This window comes from Ambystoma mexicanum, chromosome 2q (genome assembly GCF_040938575.1).
Source record: "Ambystoma mexicanum isolate Mex_15411 chromosome 2q, UKY_AmexF1_1, whole genome shotgun sequence".
Lineage (NCBI taxonomy): Eukaryota > Metazoa > Chordata > Amphibia > Caudata > Ambystomatidae > Ambystoma > Ambystoma mexicanum.
In genome coordinates, this window is record NC_090924.1 from 1307984107 (window position 1) to 1308008086 (window position 23980).

Here is a 23980-nt window from a genome sequence, read left to right on the forward strand (position 1 = left end):
CAGGCAATTAACCAGAATCACACACACCTGATGGCCCTTTCCCTTCCCCACAGGGATAAAAGATGGAGCACCAGAGCACAAGACAAGCAAGGTAGACCGCACGAAGTGAGAGCTAACGCAGCACGGCAGTTCAAGAGGAGGCAAAAGATGGCAAATACAGAGAGAGAGACAAGGACAGAAGTGAGCTGCCCTTTCTGATCAAGGCCTGTGAAACCTCTGCAGATGGAGACGTAAGACCACAAACAATAGCCAGTGTGTGTTTCAGCACATGTCTGCGGTACGCGAGACCCTCCTCCGCTGATAACCAAGCCGGGGAAGGATGCTGGTCTCGGTGGTACCAACCTTGACTCCAAGGATAAAGAAAGGCAGGCAGTTCATCACATCCGGTGAGTCGAGGGGAGAATCGATAAGAAACCAAACTGTGTTGAACGAAAAGTAGCCAATGGCTAATTTGAACTTCAAAAGACTTAAAGATACGATTGAGGAAAGAGGGGGAAAGCCAGATACAGAGAAGTCCGGCACCACGTGGATGCTCAGGCAGGTGACTCTGGGTGATTACCCGATGGTAGAAGACTACCGTAACCAGAAGGCCTTGGGAAAGGCAGAAGAGGTCAAAGTGGTCATACAGGGGTCTTGTAAAATCCTCTGTACCATCGAACGTCTTTGGCCTATAGATGATTGAGAAACGAAGGGAAATTAATCCCACTTGGTGAAATGAGCGCATGACGAGTGTGTTGTAAAAGTTGTCGAGAGTGAACCTGGAAGAGGGAAGCCGACAAACAGGAACAAAGCCTGAAGTACTGTGTTAAAGAAGACAGTAAGACTTGTGAATGTAACAGGTATTGGAAGACCAGGGGAAGTGAATTGTCCCCCTTGTCAAGTGGGTCTGAGCCCGGTCGAGGGAGATGAAGGGGTGAAAAGTTATCACTGAAAGTTCATTGAGAAAGGAACCATTCAATTGATTGGTTGAATACTATACGTGAAGGGCCGGCGCCCAGAAGAGGGGGAGCCAGGGGTGAAGACATCATCCAACGTGAACCGTGGCAAGGAACTTTTTGTTCGTGTTTATTTCTAAGATACATCAGGCCTCGAAGGCAAGAGACTTTTTAACGAAAAAAGAGACTTTACCATCGAAGAACCTGATAGCTGGGACGGAACTGTTGGCTTTTGCCGAGAAAGCTTGAGTGTGTGCTGTGCTCCAACATTTCACCTTGTGCTGTGCTGAAAATGTGGCGAAGGGTGATCCCTGGCATTCCCATCCTGACTTATTTTTTGGAACACTTATTTCCTTTAGTGAAATCCTATCCCACACTCTTTCTATACTTAGTTGTAAGGAATTGCTAAAAGGTTTTTCTTGGCATAGGACCTTTTATTTTAACACAACGCCACTCGGACTGTCTTATTTTTATTTGATGGTTGACGCTTCCTCCCATTTTAGATTTAGGGTTAGCTTAAGTGTTTTTTCACCCTGCATTCATTGTTCAATAAACACCCTTGAACTGTGATCACTTGTGGCTGTCTTTACTGTTGCCACCATGAGTTCCTTACAGTACCCACACACGAAACATGCAGAAGCCTGCGATAGATGCGGCTTTCATGGGCATCTGCATGCCCAAAAAAGGAGTCCCTGGGTCAAAAAGACCAGGTAGACGGCCAATGGACAAAATGGCCAAAGGAGAAAACAAAACACACTGTGGCAAGCCATAATTGACACTAGCCACAGTCAGGAGCCAAACGCGGTAAGTGTGGTATGGCTCCGTAAAAAGTTATTAAAGTACATGAAAAATCTTCTGCTGCCACCAACCTGCTCCTAGGCACTTTGTCCTGTGGGATAGTTTGAACAGCACAAAATGGCCGCGCTGACTCCTGTGCGCGCCAAGATCTCAAAATTGCATGTTTGTAACAACTAGAAAATGGTTGCACCGCCCTGCCACACACATTTCAGGTGGGGTGGAACAGAGTACTCACTGCAGGAATGTGCCAGTGTGCTCTGCAACATTTAACGTGGAGTCAAGTGAAAGAGGCAGCATCAGTGTGCTAAAAACCCAAAATGCCACCTTAAAATGGCACATTCTCAACCTTAAAAGTGTTGCTTGACACTAAATTCATCAATTTATCATGAACCACTGTGATTAAGAAGGCCCTGCAATGACCAGGATCATTAATTGTGTCTCAGAGGAACGGCCTCATTTGAATGACAGCTCCTGTCAAATATATCCTTGAAAAATCAACCAGGGGCTTTGTTTTCATTTTACATGGGAATTGCATCTCTTTTCTTTGCAACAGTATCAAGAATCAGCTATCCAGATAAAGACTCTAAATAGATGCCTTTAACTGTATCCATGCTGCACAGCAACTCCAGCACTCAAGAAAAGAACTATAGCTGCACAAAGTGTATATTTGCTGGAGATGAACACCAAATTTAAAGAAATAGTAAAATGTGCTTTTCCTTGACTGAAGGGGGAAAATCGCATATTTAAAAGTACACTGTTGTGTAAAGACCTGATTACTTACAACTGTCAAAGGATTTGCTACTGATAGAAATACGCCTATAAACTGTTTTAATTCTATAGGTTTAAAGTCAAGATTTCAAAGGAGAAAATCAAAGCTAAAACCCAGACTGAGTTGGCAAAATATATATTTTTTAAAACTTACTCTGCCAGTTGCTAGCCCTGAGAAAGGGTGACACCTCATAAACTGCTGGTACAGGAAAGGCTAATTGTGAGCTTGGAGGCTTTGAATACCCAGGACAATGGTACTTCCCAAGTCGCATCAGACATTCATCTTTGCTCCAGGCTGAGACAATAGCAGGCTGAGACTCTCACCTTTCAAGTGTGAGGGGCAGTAAACTTCCATCAAAAGAGAGGCCCCTCATCCTGCTTCAAAGGAATTGACATTTGCTTGCAGTTGGGGAAAAGAATAAAAAAACTGATGAAGTGACAATAGACTTCCTGTTGGTTTTAAAAAGCTTATTTTGTAACTGAAAAATATGAAAAGCTTGTTGTTTTAAATCTAATTTGATACTCATTCTGTGAAAACTTGGTAGAACTCATTACTGCATAAGGACCAGAAGTTGTAAAGAATGACATATTGTGGGGAAAGTATTGATATTGCAAACATAACATTTTGTACACACATCCCAGGGGTAAATGCACACCTGTGTACAAAGGTTGGAAATTTTGGGCCAAATCTTTCATGGTTAAAATTGCCAAATGTGGCAGAAAGGCAAAACCAGGTCCCACAGACATGGGGTTTGGATTGAAGTATGACCCACGAAATATGTAACCTGTGTATCTGATTTTCTCAGAGGTTATAATTGTATAAATATGTATTGATGAGAAAATGAGATTTTGGTTCTAGTAGCTAGGGGAGGTTTCTAGTCATTGTAAAAATCATCCCATAAACATGACATCCTTTTCTGTGATCCAATCAGCGAAGAGCAAGACGGAAACTATGCTCTTGCCCAATCCTAGCATTATGAGTGTGGGTAGTAAGCCTGCCCTGCCATATACTGTAGTGATGTCATTTGGCATGATAAATAAGGGAACCTGACAGTACACAGACACACTGATTCCCGACTTTCTTCCTGATTTCCTGCGTGGCGTCCTGTTCCTGATTTCTTCATCCTACTTGATCCTGATTCCAGATGTCATTGCAAAGTCAAGGCCTATGCATTGCTGAACCACTTTTCAGCTATGCCTCAAATTCTAAAAATCCCAAAAACCCCAAGGGAAGCATCCTAATCCAACCTGAAATGCTACTGCTAGATGCATGCCTGCAAACTCGTCATCCCACTGATCTCCAGTCTCCAGTAACCAGAAGGGCCAGTCCAGTGCAGTCCAGTGACCAGAACGGCCCAGATGATCCTGTCCTACCAGATTTGCCCACCTGTCCTTGGTTAGACCTGGTCCGTGTGATGACCAGAACCCTTGACGGTCCAAAATCCTAAATTAAAGTGGACTGTAAGTATTAATAGGAATCATAGAAAACCATAGCATACCTTGACTTGCCTTTGTCTCATCCCAATCTCTAAACAATCCTATCCTTACCTTAATAACATGTAACATTGTCAGAATCCTTAAGCGCCATTTCTTTAGTCATTTTGATCTTGTGTAAATCTTAAATTATCAATCCTACTTCGAGTGATCCGACTGGTTCCGCCGGGGAAGACACTGGGGATCTGGTGTTGAAGTCATGAATCAACTCTAGAACTTACTGTGTCCCTCCTTGGTATTCTGGCTGGAATGCTCTAGCATAGAGTAAAACTATAGTAAATATCTTCTTGTCCAAACTGAGTTTCTATTCTGTTTTCACTACCCTGATTTTTCTAAAAAAATGCCTCTCATTCAACCTTACATATCTTCCTCAGTTTAATAGCTAGAGACTTCATTTTAACTCTGGATCAAATCAGTGTATTTCACCCGTTTTCCTTAAAAAACATTTGGTTCATTTTAGGCGGGGATCCACAATTTTGCAAAGTTTTACATGTGTGATTTTTATTCTAAATTCTTTTCAACCTTCCATTCAGATTTAAAGTGTTTACTTTTGCTCAAACTTTATCCAATGATGGTTAGTATCTTTCCAATATTGCTCCCATGAGGATTTGTACTGATTTAAGGATTTTTGGACACATTAATTGTTTTACCCAGCCATTTCCGAATGTCATTTTAAAGTGTAAGATTTCAAATCCGTTTTTCTCTCTTGTTTGGGGCGGGAAGGTTAGATTCAAATTCTGTTTTCTATTCCTTTTTCCTGATTACCTGCTGCTTCCTTATATCTATTTAGAATTGCTTATTTGTCGGTTGAGGAATATTGCAGGGAAAAAAAAGGAACTTAAGTGCCATCTTTCCAAACAAGCCAAAAGTGTTCTTTTCTGTGGTGTTTTATATATATATATTTTTTATTATTTGTATTTAATCGTTAAGATTTTTTACAAGACAGTTGTCAAAATATTTTTTCGTCAGCATGAGTTTTCTGTCTAAGAAAAATCTTGAAAGTTCTTTTGTTGGTTAGGTAACTAACGAGGGGGATTTTTGTAAAAGTAGAGTGGAGTTTACATTTTTTAAGATGTTAAAGGTTGCCAGTTGCCATCGTGTTCTATCCCCCCCCTATTAGTTTCGCCCAACAATTGTCTTGATCACTGAGTGCGAACTCGCTTAAAATGTCCGGCAAATATGATTCTCTTAAGCCTCCAGTGCTAGCACATTCAAGGATCAGATGACGAATTGATTCCGTTGCTGATTGATCAGTACAAAAGCGGCAGTCTTTTTTCAGAGATAGACCTCTAATAGATAGAATTTCATTCGTTAGTAAGAGGTTTAATCTCGCTCTCATAAGCATATCTCGCGCTGGTCTTGATGGAATTTTTTTATATAGGGCTGAATTTCATTTAATCTCCTTGTATTTGGTGGAAGGTGCTGAGTTAACTTGTTTTGGGCAGCTGTTTCTTTGGTTATGATCCAATCTAGTTCTTTCAGTTTCTTCTGAATTTTTGTTGGATTCACAAACAGAGTTTCTTCATCACTTTCCACTGATGCTAAGGTGTCATAGTTCTGGATGGACCAGGCCTTTAACATTTTATTGGAGCCACTTTTAATTTCTCTCGATATCAAATTGTATATCGTCTGGTCTTCTGACATTCTGCATTTGCGAAATAGCATCAGGGAGTTGATTCTAACTGTGCCTTCCAGGGACATCAAGCTTAATTCCTGTCTTATCACTGCCATGGAGGCAGAATTCGGCAAGGCTAATATTGCTCTCCAAAATTGGGCCTCAAGTTTTATCCAGAGTGTTATAGGTAAAGTTGGCATAGCGTCCGCCCCGTAAGTTAATGATGGAACAACCTTTTTTTTTATAGAACTCTAGTACTGGTAGCAATGAAAATCGGCCAAATTTCCTATTTATGGCTTTTCCTTGTCCGATCAGTTTCTTTAACTTCAGTTTTAAATGCTCTTGCATTGCCTTTTCGTGTTTTGAGTTGTCTAGGATCACTCCCAGATATCTGAATTCAGGCACCTTTTCAATTAGTTCGTTTGTCAGATGTAATGATATTTTTTCAGATTTTTTGGAGCTGTGCGAGATAATCATGAATTTGGTTTTCTTTTCATTTATCTCCAGGTTGTTTGCCCTCATGTATTCCTCAAGGCTGCTCAACTGGCGCTGCAATCCAATAGGTGTATGGTCCAGTAATATTAGATCGTCTGCATATAACAATCTGTTTATGTGGGCGCTCCCTATTTCTGGTGGAAAACATCGGACCGATAGGTTCACTTCTTGTAAGTCACCCAGAAATGCCAAGAAGAGCGCTGGCGCCAGAGGATACCCCTGCTTAACTCCTCTGGCCGTCGGAATAGCTTTAGAAAGAAGGCCTTGCTCAGTTAGCTTCACCTTCATACTGGTGTCTGGATATAAGGCTTTTGGGACATGCCCAGGCTTCCAGTTTTTTCCACAAAAGGGCGCGATCTACTTGATCGAAGGCCTGGGTCGATGAAAATTATAAAGAGCTTCGGGCCACCTTCCAAGACTCTGCTTTTATAGTACTCAATAACAGAATGTTGGCCGAGGTCCCCAGGTTTTTTTTAAGCCTGTTTGGAGATAGTCCCTACATGGCACTGTTTTTGCCCAAAGGTTGAATTCCAGAAGCAGGGAGCCAAAAACCTTCCCTATGCAGTCCAGTAAGGCTATTGGCCTGTAATTTGCCGGGTCGGCTTTGTTCCCTTTTTTGGAAATAGGTACAACTATTGAGGATTTCTATGATGGCAGGATGGATTTTAATGTTGCACATCTCTTGAATATTTCGCTCAGGAGTCTTGCCCACTCTGACGGATATGCCTTAAGGTCTATGTTGGTAATGCCGTCTGGGCCGGGCGCTCTCGAGTTTTTCAGTTTTTTTATTTGTCTTGTTATTTCATTTTCATCATCCAGCGATCTCCAGGCTATTTGAATGACCTCATTTGATGAACTTGGACTTGTTTGTGTCTTCTCAAATAGAGACTGGAAGAACTTTATCCACGCACCCTCTCCAATGTTTGATATAAACGCTGGCTCTGCTGGAGAGGTGGCCGTTTTTAGGAGCGACCAAAACTCTCTACTGTTGTTTGCTGTTATTGCAGTTATGATGTTCTCTGCATCTTGTTGGTATAAGGCCACACGATAATTATGGACCCAAGATTTGTATTCCCATTGACTTTCATTCGCTGCCTTAATTGCAGATGCCGTTCCTAATTTAGTAGCTTATGGCTTCAGTTTCTGCATTTCCTTCTTTTTAGTCGCCACTTTTGGGTCATACTTATGAATATGTGACTTTATAAGGCCCTTTTTTCCAGTTTTATGACTGTATGCTGATAGCAATGGAAGATAGTCGATCTGTTTTTCGGGGGCCAGGTCTGACTGTGTATTATACTTTGACCTGAGGTCATGTATCGCTGCTGCTGATAACTTCAGTCTCGTGCGCTGATTGTTGGTGCACAATGGCAAGTCCCCCTTTGGTTTTTCGCCCTTTTTCTAGGCCATGTTGCACAGAGGAGATTGTGGTCACTGGCTGACGTTTCGACTACTTCAAATTCTGTCACAACTGATAATAAAGTTGTAGATACGAATATATAGTCTATTGTAGCTCTTGTAGCTTCTCGTTTCCAGGTTGGTAGGCGAGAAGAATCTGGGAATACGCTATCTAAGTTGTGCAATCCTCTAGATTTCATCAGTTTGAGCCAAGCCACTCCTCTTTTAGCTGTTGAACTTTCAGGGTCGTAGGGTACTAATTTATTTAGGGCTTTTATACACTTGGAATTAAGATCACCGCAAATAAGAAGATAAGGTGCCAAGTGGACACCTATTGCTTCATCGATTTTCCAGCATTTCCAAGTACGCCGCGTCTGTAAGCGTCGCTGGGTTCCAATAGGTGTTTGCTATTATAATTACTGATGACTTTTTCAAGTCTTCTTTCAAGGTGTCCTCAAACCATGAGGCCTTAACCGAAAGCAAAGAGTTGTTGCTGATAAGAGTTTTTTCCCGGGTGCATCCACAACCCTGCCTACAGGCGATCAAGAGCCCCGAAGACGGTCGCCCCCTCGGCCCTTTCTTAGCCGGAGAGAATGCTATTTCGTATCCGTCTAGTGTTGGTGCTTGCGTTAACCAAGTTTCTTGAAGACACAGTAGGTCGTAATCTGCTAGTTTTATAGTTCCCTCTGCTGTCAAATGAGTGTGGCCTCTAGTGTTCCATGAGCCTAGGCAAAATAATGGCCTGAGTGTCGCTTCTTTATCGTTGATGTCTCTCTTTGGATTCTGGTCGACGCATTGCTATCTGTTAGTTTCTCTTTGGAGAGCTTTTGGCAGCCATGACCAAATGCTATGAAACAATTTTTGCTCTAGGTCAGGCCTGTTATTATCATTGTCTACCAGTTTCTTTATGGTTCTTGTTACTGGATCTCTTTATCTTGCTTGTCATGTTTGATGGGTGACTGTCTTTCACGTCAAGGTGTTCGCTGTTCTGTATTCAAGTTTCTTGCTCTTGTTTTAGGTTCCTCTTCGCTCCCCGACTTTCGCTTTAGGCCTATCGATCTTGATGAATTAGTGATGTTGTAGCCCATTCGTAGCAGAGACTTGGTCTCTTCTTTTAATAGGTCACGGACCCTTTTGGAGGAGAGGTATAAGTGGGATATTGCCTTTCGATGTGCCTGACTAGGGTCGACGATCAATAAGTCATCCGATTTAATAGATCCCAGCTTCGGGATATAGGCAAAGAGTCTTAGGACAGAACCTCAGTTTAGGATAACAGCGTCTTCATTCCCTGGGATCTGTTCTAGTTTAAGGACCCATCTCTTTTTCTCAGGGTCAGTCTCCTTTCTTTTGTCGTTCACCTTATTTCTTTAAGGCAAATCATTTCCCCATTTCTTCCCTTACCTCCTACTTTCAACTGATGTTTTATTCATGTTGTGATCACTTGTCGCTGCTGGGCTAGTACTTTTTCTTTCTTGTGGGTTCCCCTTTTGGTGTGGCTCCCAGGTCTTCCTCCTACTTGCGCTCACGCTGATTTTTGGTGGTCTCTCTTCTTCCATACAATTACGATCTTTAGATGACTCTTGTGTCCAACATCCTTTCTTGTTTGTCCTCTTACATCGCTCCTTCAAAGTTAAAAAGTCATTGACTATAACTTTTTCTCTAGACTCCTCCATCTGTGGGGAGTACACAGAGGTAGGTGATGAAGTTGTCTCTCCTCTATTTTCTTCCACTATATGTTGACTTACGTTTATCGATTCCTTATCTGCTAAGAAATCTTCTGTCGACCTTGGGGAGCCTGCAGTTTTCTGGGTGACCCTGGGTCTTACTGTTTGTATTTCGTTCCCTTCCTTCTCACCCAAGATCAGTATGGGCTCACCTTTATTAGTGTTAGATAAAGTGGCCTTTGTAGTAGATGCTCTTTTGAAATCTGGGGCCAGTAGAATTTCATTGCTTGCCAGCTGGGTCGAACTCATCTTTGCTTTCATGGCTGTTTTTGTTATTTTTGCTCGGGTGTTTAGATCACAATTTCCCAGAGCTACTTTGTTTGGTCTTGTTCCCCCCATTTTGTTTTTTATAGGCTCAGCTGCAATACAATCCTTCATGTTGCTGCTGCATGGGCCCCGAGTACTTATGTTTTTGACCCTGAGGTGTTGTTCTCCTCGGTCATGTCAATCTTTATATCTGTTTGGGTGCTAGTAGATATTTTCTTTTCCGGGTACATTAGGTCAGATTGCATGAATTTATCAGAGGAGGGTGAGACCCTCTTCCCCGAGAGTAGCGCAACCTCCAGTTGCTCTCGTGCCATGATGTGGGCCTCCAGATAAGTTAATTTGATGTTCATTGTGGCTTGGATGTTGGTGTGGTCTTTAAGACATTCGCTGATTGTTTCATATAGCTTCAAGAATGGATTCAGAGCTATTGTGATCGCTGACATTATCGAAAGCATGGCGCCTTTCTTCGATGGAGTGTCTGGGGCTGCCAGGTTTTGTGCGCTAATAGGTCTTGCCTTCTCTTGGAGTTCCTGAATCCGGGACTGTCTCATGGGTTGATGGTTGCCATGGCTCACCACTGCCCCAAGTGAGTGTCTACGAGGGTCTTGCGGTTGTGAATTTTCATTGCTGTTTAATGAGCCTATTAGTGGTAAATTTGTGTTCATTTTGCCGCTTTTTAGAAATCTATGTTGAGAGATTTCCAAGATTGAAAGTTCTTTTTGTCTCACTGGGGTTAGTGTCACCTTATCAGCCTCTGACCTTCTCCCAGATACTGTGTTTAGGTCTGTAGTCCTATTTTCTTCACAGGTTCGATCTTCATTGTAAAGCGCCACCATAGATTTATCTGAAACCGGCTTTTCGGACTCTGGTCTTTTCAAGGGAGCAGTGTTTGGTCCTATAAGCCTATTTTTCTCATGGGTGCAATTTTCATTGTGAGACGCTGGAGGGGATATGGAGGGGACGCTGGAGGGGATATGTCTTTTGATGACACAATCTTGATAGGCACTTCCTCTAGAGGCGCTAGGCCTTGCTTAGTATGGGCTATAGCAGGCCCTTTTGGCGAAACTAAATCATCGTTTTAGATTGCTGAGGAAGTTCCCAGCGCTAGTGCCCCGTTCTTACTTGGTGTCTCAGTACTTTCCTTTAGTCCCTTGAGGCCCCTGTTCTCTTCTCCCCTTGGTTTGTCTAAAATGTCTCCCCGGGGAGTACTTCAGGTTGAGGTTCTGATTCAGCAATTCTACAGTGTTTGGAAAGAGGCCAGCAATCCTTGACAGCCTGTAGAATTTCTGCGTCTAAGAGTTCCTCTATCAGGGGTCTATGAGGTTTATGGCAAGGTTGGAAATAGTTTTTTAGGTTGTTTCCTTCATTTCGGTCTCCACTTTGATCTTCAATCATGCTTTTGGTTGTACGAGCCCCACGGGATATCACTAGTTTTGGTGATTTTCCTTTTATGTTTCTTTTAAGCACAACTTTGTTATTAGTCAAAGGAGCCCTGGTGTCTCGCTTTCTCCTAATTTTTCCCGTGCCCTCTGTCACGGACTGTTGCCTTTTTCTTTTTAGGCATTTATTTCTTTCAGCAGCCTGGGAGTCTGAGAGTCCAGGCTCCTGCCCGCTCTATATCAAACTCACCTGGCTAGGCGTGGCCTCACTAAGGGCCTGGGGAAGATGGATCATTGCCTTAACGAGAACTGTTTGGCCTGCAAAGTCCCGATCTGAGTCAGCAGGTGGGGCCCCAGGAAGGCGCTCGTCCCCTTCTTCCAGGCCCGTGTTTGGGGGCGGGTCCCCAGGAGGTGCCCCCCTCCGATTTCCTCCTCTGCCCTCGAAACCAAAGCCGCCGCGGTGGAACCTCCATCCCCTCCCCGCGCCTCAAGCTGCTCTCCGGCAGCGCCCTCCCGGAGACGCGGAGTCGAGGAGAGGAGCCCCTCCACTCCCCCCCGTACCCCCTCCCTCGCCGCCACCACCAAGGTAGGAGTCACCGAAGGAGGAGATTTTGGGTCGTCAGCCGGACTGGGGAGGGACGGTGCAGGGTTTTGTTGATTGGGCGGGGGTGGGCCCGCAGGGGGCTGCAATTGTTTAGCACTTTGTACGGATGGTAGAGTTAATTGTGAAGGAATCGTGCTTTGAATGGTTGACATAGGTACAGTTTTGTGGGGCAATTTCGATCGCTCACCTTTTTTGCCAGACACTGGCTTAATAGTCACAGCGTACACGGCCGCGGCCAAACGTGGGCGAGAGCTTCGCAGCCTTCTGGTGTCCTCTTCCTCCTCTTCTTCCTCAGGCACAAAAAGTGTGGGGATCATTCCTTCATGCCTGCCAGGCATGACTGCAGGACTGCACCTACTCAGCACCTACTCCGCTCCGCTTGAGAATGGAGTTTTTAACTGGTCACTGTTCACTTTGCTCCACTTTACTCCTCCCACAGTAGAGACTGTAGGCAGACTGCTCCAGAGTAGACTGCAGGACTGCACCTACTCAGCACCTACTCCGCTCCGCTCCGCTTGAGAATGGAGTTTTTAACTGGGCACTGTTCACTTTGCTCCACTGTACTCCTCCCACAGTAGAGACTGATTATATTTTGTGTTGCTAAAGATTGAATTGAAGTGCCTTACATACCTTCTTATCTGTTATTGTCACCATATTGGTGATTGCTGCTCCCTATTAAAAAGTATATGTTTGATTTGAATTTTAAATAAATAAATAAATATTACCTTTACCAACCAGCCTGATTCCAGGTCTATTGTGACCTGGGTATTTGAGAAGGGCTGTGATTGGTATATCACTCAGAATATTTAACCTATAGACATAATAAAATAAGCATTTCAGCTGTGCGCTGCATACTAGGCTGAGACCAGGGTGTATCGCCTGATTGAAATACTTAACAGTCCAGTTACCAAAAAATCCTTAGTGGATGAGTAGGGCCCGAAAACACAAGGACTCTATTGGGCGGTACAGTAATGTATTTTGCGCAATGAAATACAGTTGCCAAAAGTGGTAACAAGGTCAAAAGACTAGGGGAAATAAAGTTTCCCAGTATTAACAGCCTGAACAAAGTGTCATTTTCCCCATAACGATGAGCAATAGCCCAGTGGAGTGCAGCTGGAGGCTGTGCTCCACTGGCAAACGTCAGGACAGGAGGCTGAAACAAAAGCAAAATGTTTGGGGGGTCCACAAATGTAGAGGTAAATTAGCAGGTAAATTAGCAGTAAGTGCAATTTTCCCTAACACTCGACCCTCCCAGACTAAGGATAGGGGGACTTAATCCACCGTTGGATGGGTCTCATGTTCAGGTGGGTTAAACATTCTAGACAATCCATCAGCTTTGCTATGTTGGACACCTGGCCTATGCTCAATGGTGAAGTCAAAGCCTTGCAGGCTAATGGACCACCTGAGAAATTTAGGATTATCTCCCTTCATATTCATCAGCCACTTTAAGGGCCTATGGTCAGTTTGCATAGTGAAGTGGGTCCCATAGATTATTTTTCTACAGTATACCACCTGAGCTCTCTGTCCTTAAGCTGGCGAATGATGAATAAAATAGGGTGTTTCCTACCTTTCTCATATAGCTGTGATAGAACGGCACCTATCCCAGTGTCAGGGGTATCTGTCTGCACAATAATTAATATCTGATAGTCAGAGGTCCTGAGAACAAGGGCCTGGCACAGGGAGTCTCTTAAGCATTGGAAGGCCTTCTCACACTCCTTAGACCAAGATATCTTCTTGTTTTTTTTTGGAGTAGTGTTAGGAAAGATTTCGTAATTGTAGGTAATTTTCCTTCCATGTGGCAACCCCTAAACTTTTTGCTGTTGTTTTTCACCTTGTTCTTGACTTTGCCAGAGAAGTGCAGCCTTCTGCCACACTCCTCTGCGCTTTCGCTCCTTTCTTATGGGGAAACTGACATGCCCTTAAGACAGTCAGTACCGGGGAACGCTGTTTCCCGTAGTTTCTTTTATCATGTTGCGGCTTTAGTGCAACATGACACAAGAGGGCACTGTAAGCTAAGTTAGAGCTCTCTTGGGTCTCTAGCCTTCTACAGGCCCTAGATACTCGTTTAGGATTGTATTTGATCGGTGCAAGTGATTCAGGGACGGGAATGGTGGCAGCGATCGTTTCTTTGTATTTTGAGCTCCTTTTGGCGTTCTAAGCGCTTTTTCTGCGCTTAACCCAAAATGGTGGCCTGGCTCCCAAAATGGCCAGACCACGAGGCTCCTTTGTCCTGTCCGCTGACCGTCTTTCTCCCTTCACCTTCCCAGGTCGAGCCGACCCGGGGCCTTCCTTATTTGGGCAAGTACTTTCCCGCGAAACACAGATGCTTTTGCGGGCTTCTACATGTCTTTTGTGTGCCTCCAGGGTGTGGGCTGGGATGTCTGGCCCCAATACACATCCTGGGTGCCAGAGAGTCTAGGGTGGTGTGAATGCCTGGGACCACCGTAGTCCGTGATTGGTCCACGAATGGTGTGAGTGTTGATGAGCGGATCTCCCATTGGGTCCCCTCCGTTTTGGCGCGAAGGGAACCATGGATAAGAGGGGGCTGGAAACACCACTACCATGTCGATCTCCTGAGTTCTCACGAACGAAGGAATACAGGAGCCAAGTATCCTGCAACCAAGAGGCTGGACGGAGGAATCGCTGGTGACCCGCTGAAGGACTCCTCCTCTGCACTGCTGTCGCCTTGTGAAACCCTTTTCACCTTTGATCGAACCAGAAGGCCTGTACTGGTACTTCGACCCTTTGGAATAGCGGGAACAGCTATTCTCGGCATCTTCACCATCTCCTGCCAGTAAGCCTTCGGAAGCGTCTCTGGGCCATCCAGCTGACTGACCAGCTTACACGGGAGTCTTGCTCTGTAACCGCCACCAGGTTGTGTAGTATTTCGAGTCCTTGTCACTCTCACATGCTTTGTACACTTGGCGTTCCCAAGTCTGAAGTGAGTAGTGTACATTTGGCTCAGATACACACGGCCGCTCCGTTGCCCTGCTGTGGTGACAAAACTGTGCAGGTTTCTTCGATTGGGACGTCTTTTTACTCAACACGACGACGAGGCGTTCCCTGCTCTTCTGAACCTGCCAGCTGCTGAAACTGACGCGGAGAAGCCTGGGTCTGCTTGCATCGGGGACCGGTGAGTAGTTTAGCTAGGATCTGGTCGCCCTCCTGCAGGAGCCCATTGCTTTTCCCCGCTGTGTAAAACAGCACCCTTTTGCCGTACTCGCGCTCTGCTTCTGCCCACTGTGGAGGCTGCGCTTGAGTCGCGGAACTTGTTCTTCATTTGTGCACTGAACTGAACTGCCTGAGTTCCTTAGAAGAGACTCTCCTTTTGCCCGTTGGCACCAGCGTGTGCAGGTACTTTTGAGCACAAGGCTCCACTCTTCGCAGGGCTCAGACTTCCATCTAGTTAGGTGCCTCTGAAGGTGAACTGAGTCTAAAGCATTGTATCGCACTGCCTGTTTTCCTTCCCTTGCAGGTGGACTACACATTTCGTGCATATAACGCTTGCGACTGTCGTATTTGTATATATATTGTGTTGATATGGTATGTGTTGGCTTAATATTGTGATACTGTGATTTTCTCGCTACGGTCATTGTTTTAAAGGCCTTAAAATAAATGTGTATATATTTTTGATATAACAACTGTTTGGAGTAGTTTGTAAGTGATCTTGCTTTGTGTGCTCATTGCGGGCTTTCAGTCACCCTCACCCCTCTTGAGACCTAGTCTTGACCGCCGCGATCGCTACCTTGATTGGTCTGGCTCGTCCAGAGGTTACCCTGTTCCAAGTAATTAGGTTGGCCTTCTGAACTTCTGCGCCACCAGGACAGAGTTCAGAAATCCGTCTTAACAAGTAGTGAGAACAGTCAGAGGGGCAGCTATGGTGCCATAGTCTGCCATGGAAGTCCTGTAATACCCAGTGAGGCCCAGGGAAGCCCTCACTTGGGTTTGGGTTGTGGGGTAGGCCAGTCGTGTACTGCTTGTACCATACCTTGGAAGAGGCTGAATTCTACCTCCACCAAACTCAAGCCCAAGGTAGACCACTGACACCTGACCGATTTGACCCTTGATGGCCTTTATGGACATGTGGACCCTCTGAAGAGCCTGCAACATTATCCCTAAGTGTCTCACATGTTCCTCCCAAGTGGGGCTGAAGGCTGCTATTTCATCCAGATATGCAATGCAGAATTCATCCAACCCATTCAAAACATGGTAGACAAACCTCTGAAAGTGGCAAGTGCATTCTTCAAACCAAATGGCATTACCCTGAACTGGTAAATACCTTCTGGAGTGGAGAATGTTGTCCTCTCCTTGGAATACTCTGTCAGGGATATTTGCCAATACCCTGCAGTGATAACAAAACTGCTGAGATACTTGGCAGCACTCTACCAATTCCCCTCTCCTTGGTAGGGAGTGAACATACGTGTTGGTGACAGCATTCAGAACCCTAAAATCCACACAGAACCTCAATTCAGAGGTATCTGCTTTTGGCACCAGAACCACAGGACAGCACCACGTGAATGAGACTGGAGGGTTCATTCACCCCTAGATCCAACATCTTGTTGACCTCAGACTTGGTGTGGGACCTCATTTTGTCTGACATCCTATAGCACCAACTTTTGGTAGGCACAATATCTCCAGTGTTTATGTCATGTTTGTACCAAGGTGTCAAACCAGGAGTGAGTGAAAACTAGGGGGAGAATTGCTTCAGCAAAGTTCTCAATGTATCTTGCAGCTGGGCAGACAGCTGAGGGGCCTATTTGACACCCTCAATGGAGCCATCTGAAGAACTGCCTTGTAACAGATCGGGGAGGGGTTCAGATTTGTCTTCCTCTATGTGTTACGCTCACCTGGCTCCCACACGGGCGTCAATTGGAACTGGACAGCTATGGTTTCCACCCACGAGACGCGTAGTGCAGAGATGACAGACTGGACTGGCCCACCTAATCTTGTCTGCTTGACCCGAAGAAGTATTCTCCTGAAAGTGGAGAAAGGGAATTAGCCACCCGTGGATTTGAATGATAACCCCCCCCCCACTGTTCTCCACTCTAATCACCTCTGATGTCTCGTTTTATATTCTCACCTTAGATTTTTAAAGGATGAGCTCTCCATCCTGCGTAGAATGCAGGGGCGCGTGGATAACCAGTTACTTCACTGGTCCGAAGGAATTGGAGAGTTCCAGAACAATATTGACTCTGAGGTTCCTGGCGAGGAGTCGTATGTATATAGTTCGTAAGAGTTCAAAATGTTTGACTTTCACTCTTGTCCGATTCCTGGCAGCTTGCAGCTTGACCCTAGAGAAGATTGCCTCGTGCGGCTGGTAAAGGTCAGGTAAGAGTCTGTAGTATCCAACCCTGTCCGGTAAATGACACCTGTATGTAATCTGTTGCTTTCTCCCTTATTACAGGTGCAGAGCGAGAAATGATGGCGTTTTGAGGAATAATACCTCCGGCGGTAAAATCAGGTAAGTCTATTATGGTGAAAGAGATTCCCTTGGTTTGTTCTTTCGGCTCACCTGGCTGTCCCTTTTGTACCCCTTAGATGCCGGAGTTCGGCGAAGATGAATGGAGGCTGCGCCGGCCCGTGGAGATGAAGAATGCCTCCGGCGGTAAAATCAGGTAAGTCTATTGTGGTGACTAATATTGCCTTATTATTCTCTCGGCTCACCTTGCTGTTCTTTATTCCTCGTAGGTGCCGGAGTTTGGCGAAGAAATGATGAAGACAGTGGTGGATCGTGGAGGTGCTGCAAAGGCTGGTGAGTATAGCGCGGCGCTGCAGCAGGCGATGCAACGCGCATCAAATAATGTCTTTCTTCTTATTCGAAGGCGCAATGGATCCAGAATCAGTTCAGGAAATAAGTATTGTTCTTGTTCTAACCTTTTCCTTCTTTCTCCCTTTTTGCTAGGAGCTCCAGGCTCGAGGCGGGCGTGGCAGAAGACTGGATGCTGGCTTGCAGGCACGGTGAGCGTTACGCTGCAGGATGCAGTATAACGCAAAGCGTGAGCTGCTCTTCGGGCGTGGTTTAAATAGCCTTCAAAGTAGTCCCAAGTAAGAAATTCCCAAAACCACACCCGAGTAAGAAAATAGTCCCTGAAATAAAGTAGTCCCCCTTCAGACCTCACATTGGCCTGAATGCTGAGCAGCATGGTCTGCATGAGGTAAGTGAAAGCAAATGAGCCTGGCGCCTATGGCGCCAGGACTGACCCCTTCTATGAGCCTAGCGCCTACGGGGCTGCTGGGTTTTTCCCAAGTATCTGGATGCCTGCTCCCGGGACAGATGGACCTGGTCCGGATGCCCGGTGGTAGGAATCATGACACTATGTTTTATGCCAAGAGCAGAGCAGCCATTTCAACCCTAGGAACACCTTTGGGGTATGACCAGGCCTTCCAATGTCCACTTAACAGTTCACCTCAACAGGTTGCTCCAAAAATGTGTAATGGCCTGCTATTTATACTGTAAGGCTCTAGGCTGTATGGGAATCATGATCATGATTAGGACTTTTTGGTCTGGGGGAAAGTGCACAAGTGACGCATTCTGGTCATACCAATGTTTAACAAATGCTTGACCAGCCTTCAGCTTGTCACTGGCCTGAGCCATCAGTTAGGCCATCCTCTTTCTCAACGCTAACACATAGTCCACCACATTTGTAGTGACTGGAGGAGTTGGGAGCTCCCATCCTTCCTTGGCTATGACTAGTGATTGCCTGATAGTGTGACCAAATAGAAGCTCAAAGAGACTGAATACAACCCCTTGTTGAGGGTCCAATCTCTGTAAGCAAAGAGTAAGCATGATAGAAAGAGATCCCACTTCATCCTCTGGGGCTCCTCAAGAGCTCCAATCATCCTTCTGAGACTTATTTTAAATCTCTCAACTAAGCCATTTGTCTGTGGATGAAAAGCTGATAAAAACCTATAGGAAACCCACTCCATCCACATTGCTTGCATATTCTTGGACATGAAGTTGCTGCCTCTGTCAGACACAACTTCTTTCGGGGAGTCAACCCTAGTAAAAATGCCAAGCAAAGCTTTAGCAACCGACCTGGCAGTTACTGTCTTCAGTGGCATAGTTTCAGGATATCTGGTGGCATGGACAACAAGCAGAATACACCTGCTTCCCGAAGATGTTGGAGGGCCAAGGGGACCAACTATGTCTGTCAATCCCTACTGTGAGAAACCTGAAGGTGACCTCACATTTGCTCCCCGGGATCCTCTGTTCAGGTTGCCAGGGAAGGGCCATCGCTCTTGGATCCCGACCCTTGAGGGTGGTTCGAACCAACTGCAGTCCATTAATAATCAGGAAGTGTAAAAAAGGTGTGATCTGAAGAAGCAAAGAGGAAAGTAGAACCAGGACCGTGAGCAGCAGGAGACTTGTATGGAGAGGCAGCTGTGGTGGTCTATGAGGAGCCAACACACCGGCAAGAGACCCAGAGGCCATGTGGGACCCAGAGGGGCTTGCCGTTGCAGTTTCCCCTAGCCCGGGAGCCTCTCAGGTGTTGAACTGGCAGTAGAAATTCCTGGTGAATGCGGAGCCCAAAGGATGATGACCGCATGTGAATGCCTGCAACAGAGGTGCTGCCAAAACAAGAGTAAGAGCGAGAGAGAGCGAGAGCAATCAAGTGCGGCTCGGCTCCATGAGCATCCCCGCTTCCCGAGAGAGAGAGAAGAAAGCCGCGGGACCCACGGGAGTCAGCTGAGAGGTAACAGGAGTATCTGAAGAACATTCCAAAGCTCCAGAGCCAATGACCTTCAGTGAGTAATGAACTGTAATGCAATACTAGAAAAGGATATATTGAGTGCAGAAGTGAAGAGAAATAATGTATTGAACGAAATATCAATGAATTAAAATGTATTGAATACCAAGCTAAACAGAGCCAATACCTTAAACACGATACAGCAACGTTTGAACAATGAGTCACTATTTAAAAACCTGAATGATGAATGTAGAAAGAGCCTGAGGCTTTGACTTTAAGTTTGAATGTGGCGAACCGGGCTAGTGAGCCCATCCAGTGAATCTTTACTAACTTTGGCAAGAAGGGCTGACGTAGCCCACCCAATTGAAATTTTATCCTGCTACTTTCTTGCTAAAGTGATACCTCAAGAAGCATTTGAACTTAAACATAAGCTGGGTGTAAACTATGGTTGCTTGACCTGTGATGGGTGGACCATGTTGTCTGTCAACTGCACCTAGGCCATTGGGTTTGCATCTGTCAACTTTGCTAACATCAAGATTTAAGCTACAAGCAAGACAATTGGCCTCTGGTTGCGTGACTTGTGATGGGTGGACCGTGCGGTCTGACAACTGCGCCTAGGTTAGATGCCACAAAAGGGTTGATAAGTGGCAAGAGGTGTGATACTAACCAAAGCAGGGGTCAAGCAGACCCTATGATTTCTGAGAACTTGTAAATCAACTATTGTGAGAGTGACTCTTGGGGAAGGGAACCCTGAGAGGTACAGTTTGCAGACTCTCTGTCTTGGGGAAGGGAGTCCTGAGACAACAGTGTTGTGTTAACTTCTATGTTGTTTTTGTACTTGGGAAAGGGAGACCCCTAAATCTTCATTTTGATATGAACTGTAATATTTGCGAATCTACGAATAGGTCACTTCTGAATTGGAGCAGTCCTTGTTGAGAAGGAGCTGTATTGGAAATTATGTTGAGCTTTAATTGGAGAACTTTAACTTTATGGACACTTGAACATTTTGCTTCGGAAAACTGATTTTAAGAGCATTTCCCCACTGGTTTCTTGTAGTTGTGAGGACAGCATAGGATTTATGACACGGACAGAGTTTTGCTTTTGGACTGCCTGACATGGACTTTCCTTAGTTTCAGTTAGGCAGAGAAACCCCACCATAACATTGGGTTTGTTAGGTGTTCCACCATTCTGAACCTTAATAAAGTTATTGAAACTACAGTTTTGTTGTCTGTGTCATCTATCTTGGTACCATCTCTGTCTCATATATGGTAGTGTCAGTGGTGGGTTGCAACTCAACCGACACAGGTGGGGAACCTTGAAGTATGAGAAGTTGAGTAACAGCACCTCGGACCCTACCGTAGCCACAACAGGATGTGTGGGGTTCGACATCTGAAGCAGTAAACCAGAGATTATTCCTCCAGGGGAGAGAAGATTGATATGTACAGACTTATTTATAGCACCTCCTCCTGGAACCTATATTCGACTTGGCCCCTGATTTGTGTTGGCATGTCAATATCGGGTTCATATCTTGGCAGGAATAGTCGATCCAAACTTTAGAGGTGAGAATATTGATGCAAAATCTGGGGAAATAAACCTTGTTTGTTTACCAAAGCCATAGGAACGCTCAAGGGATAATTGGGATGGCCCTAACTCCGAAAATATTGGACACAGAAAATAATGGCCAGGAAAGTTCCATGGAAAAGGTCTTAATTGATTCTTCCCTCTCTGGAATAGGCGATGAAGGAGATCAGATAGTAGTAATGGGTCTTCCAGATTTAGTAATGGCACAACAACAAAAGTCCCTCTTAGGGACATTGTTGTTTGTTTGTTTATTGTTTGTTTGTTTATTTTATTTATATAGCGCTCCAGACCCAGGAGTAAAAGGGCGCATTACAAGGAATTTCAGAGAAGGACGGATATGAGAGAGGATAACCATTCTTCTTTTTGGTAAACGATTGTTGGGTTTTACCTATTTGGCTATGAGGCTATTTCCTGTATGTGTGTATGTCTGGGCTTAGAGTGTTGGAGTTGGAGTGTTGGCTTGTTGGAATGTTATGATGTAAGTTGCTTTGATTCCAGAAAAGTCAGTTGGGACTTATGCTTGGCACAGGGGGACCGGTGGATGCTTCTCTCCCATGAACCTGTCCTATGTTTGCCCTATTTACCCCTGTGTACTTACCTGTAACTAAAAGAACCCAGTAAAGTCTGTATATGTCACCTCAGGCTCCTGGGAAATGTGTACTACCCCAAATCATACAGTTTAACAAGGATCTTGTATCAGGGAGAACCCATTTCAGGAGGCCAAATAAAACATAAGTTGGTAATACCTGAGAGTTATAAATAGCTTGTCTTGAGGACAATTCAATCTCATATAACGCAGGATCATGTCAACTATAGAAAACTTAAATTGTTATTAAAAGTACACATTTTTTGTTTGAGAAGGAGGCTGACTGATACTAAAACCCTGGTACTTGATTGCGTAACCTGTCAGAAAATTGATCAGTCCATCATACTAGTAGGATAATATAGAGTTCAAGTATAAGATCAAATATTTTCAAAATACCTATGGATGACTTGAATCATGAGGAGCATTTTCCCAATCAGAAGACTCATCAGATAGGATTAACTTTCTGATCCTTAAATACTCAGGCCATTGTTGCCATTAGGAAATATGTGGAAGAGAATGATTACTATCTTTTCTGTCCCGGTGATTGCCAAGTAACATGGAGTGATAAACGGATTTAGGCCTACAGGTTGATTTTCCCCAAGATTCATGTCTATATATGTTACCATCTGAGATCGCAGGGTTGAAAATACAACCTATCATTTCATGGGTAAAAAGAGTTGAAATGTAGTCTACTAAATTATTCTGATGACCATGTGAATATCATCAGTGTCCAACAGTTGGGAATCCTGAAATATGAAGGTTTTGGGAAACCCCTGGGTTATTCAGAATCAAAGGAGTACTTTTGGGAACTTGTTGTAGAAAAGGGTGAAGGGCAAACTAAGGGATTTTGTTTTTCTAAGATGAACCTTCAGCAGCCCTATTCAGATAGTGTAGAGTCAAACCTAGTAAATACTGTGGAAATAATTAAACCATCCAAGAGTGAAGAAAGTAAAATTGGTGACCACAGGTTTGAGAGAGAAACCAGTCGAATTACCAGAACCTTGCTGGATATTAATTTACCCCAGATAAATCCTTCAGTTAATATAGGAAGCGGGTTAGATACCCCTAATAAAGGTGCTGAAATAAAAGAAGGAAGCTCTATAGTAACAACTTTACCCCTTAAACCGTATCAACAATGCTGTTCATGTAAAGGGTTTGGACACGTAGGAGAGATTTGTTACCGAACCCCTCAGTCATCATCATCTATATCATTTAGCCCCTCAGAGGTAGAGTCTAATCCCCTGTTATATACTAAGGGATCTAATACTCATAAGATTCCTGTTATCCTAAAGGAAAAGTCACTTTGGTCAGAATTGGACACAGGGAGTAAAGAAAGTGCAATAAGACCCGTAGAACTTCCACCAGGTGGGGAAGAAGTTCGAGAACAGAAGTAATCTGTATACATGGCCATTCTACAAACTACCCAGTAACTGAAATGTCTGTATCAATTTTGGGAAGGAACAACACCTTCGAAATGTTTGTGGCTCCTATTTGACCAACCCAATTAATTACAGGGCGGAATGTTCCATGTTTTGATCAATGGATCTCCCGGATTGCCTAAATAATGTAAAAAGAATTGGTAGGTAAAACTCAAACTCCTCCAGGAGTGAAATACTCCAACAGGGAAATAGAATTCAGTTAAAAGAACAACCACTTGACAGCATGCAGGAGTCCTTGGACTGGAAGTTCAGTGATTCTACGAGAATATTTTGAGGGAAACAAAAACCAGAAATTATAGTTTAACCCTCTCGGTCTTCTTGTGAAACACCGCAGTTCAACCCGCATCGGGGAAGGGTATACACAATAATATCACTACTTAAATACATTGGGCTTCATTGCAAGTTTGCCGGTCCGGTAACTACGGTACCGGTAAGCTTGCCGGTACCATAGTTACCAGACCGGCAAACTTCGAGTTCTGCTCGCGGGTGCGTTTCTGCCCGCCAGGTCTGACCTGGCGGGCACACTGACACCCGCGAGCAGAGCATGTCGGATGCACCGGCACCATTCATGAATGCTGCCGGTGCATCCGACATCTCCATTCCCATTGAGTACTATAGGGCTCAAATGGGAATGGGGAGTAATGCATTTCGGCGCCTGGCAATTGGGAAATACAGGGTCCGCCAAATTTGTAATGGCCCTGTATTTCCCCAATGGCCAGGCGCTGGAAGAATTTGCAAGTTCGGCAGCAGCCTGCCAGCTTTACCGTAAAGGCTACCACCAAACTTGTAATGAAAGCCCCAAATGGGAAAGCAGATTAAGGCAGAAACAACGCGGTTGTTTTGGAAAACGCTGCGGTTTTTATTTCTGAGTTTCTGAGAAACTCGAAAAGAAAAACCGCAGCGTTTTCCAACACAATAACGTTGTATTTATGTTTGCGGTCGCTTCAAAAGCGACCGCAAACATAAATACACCGTTTTTAAAGCTGCGGTTTTATTTCTAAGTTTTCCGGGCTCCTCCAGCCTGGAAAACTTAGAAAAAAAAACGCAGCTAGTGCTTATTTTAAAAAAAAAATAAATAGCACTTACCGAGATTCAGCTGCAGCTTTCCTGCTCTGGTCTCCGGTCCCCGTCCTCTGCGTACAGCACTAATGAAGGGAAAGCCACCCAGCGGTAGCTTTTGTTTACTACAGCTGGCTGACTTTTCCTTCATTA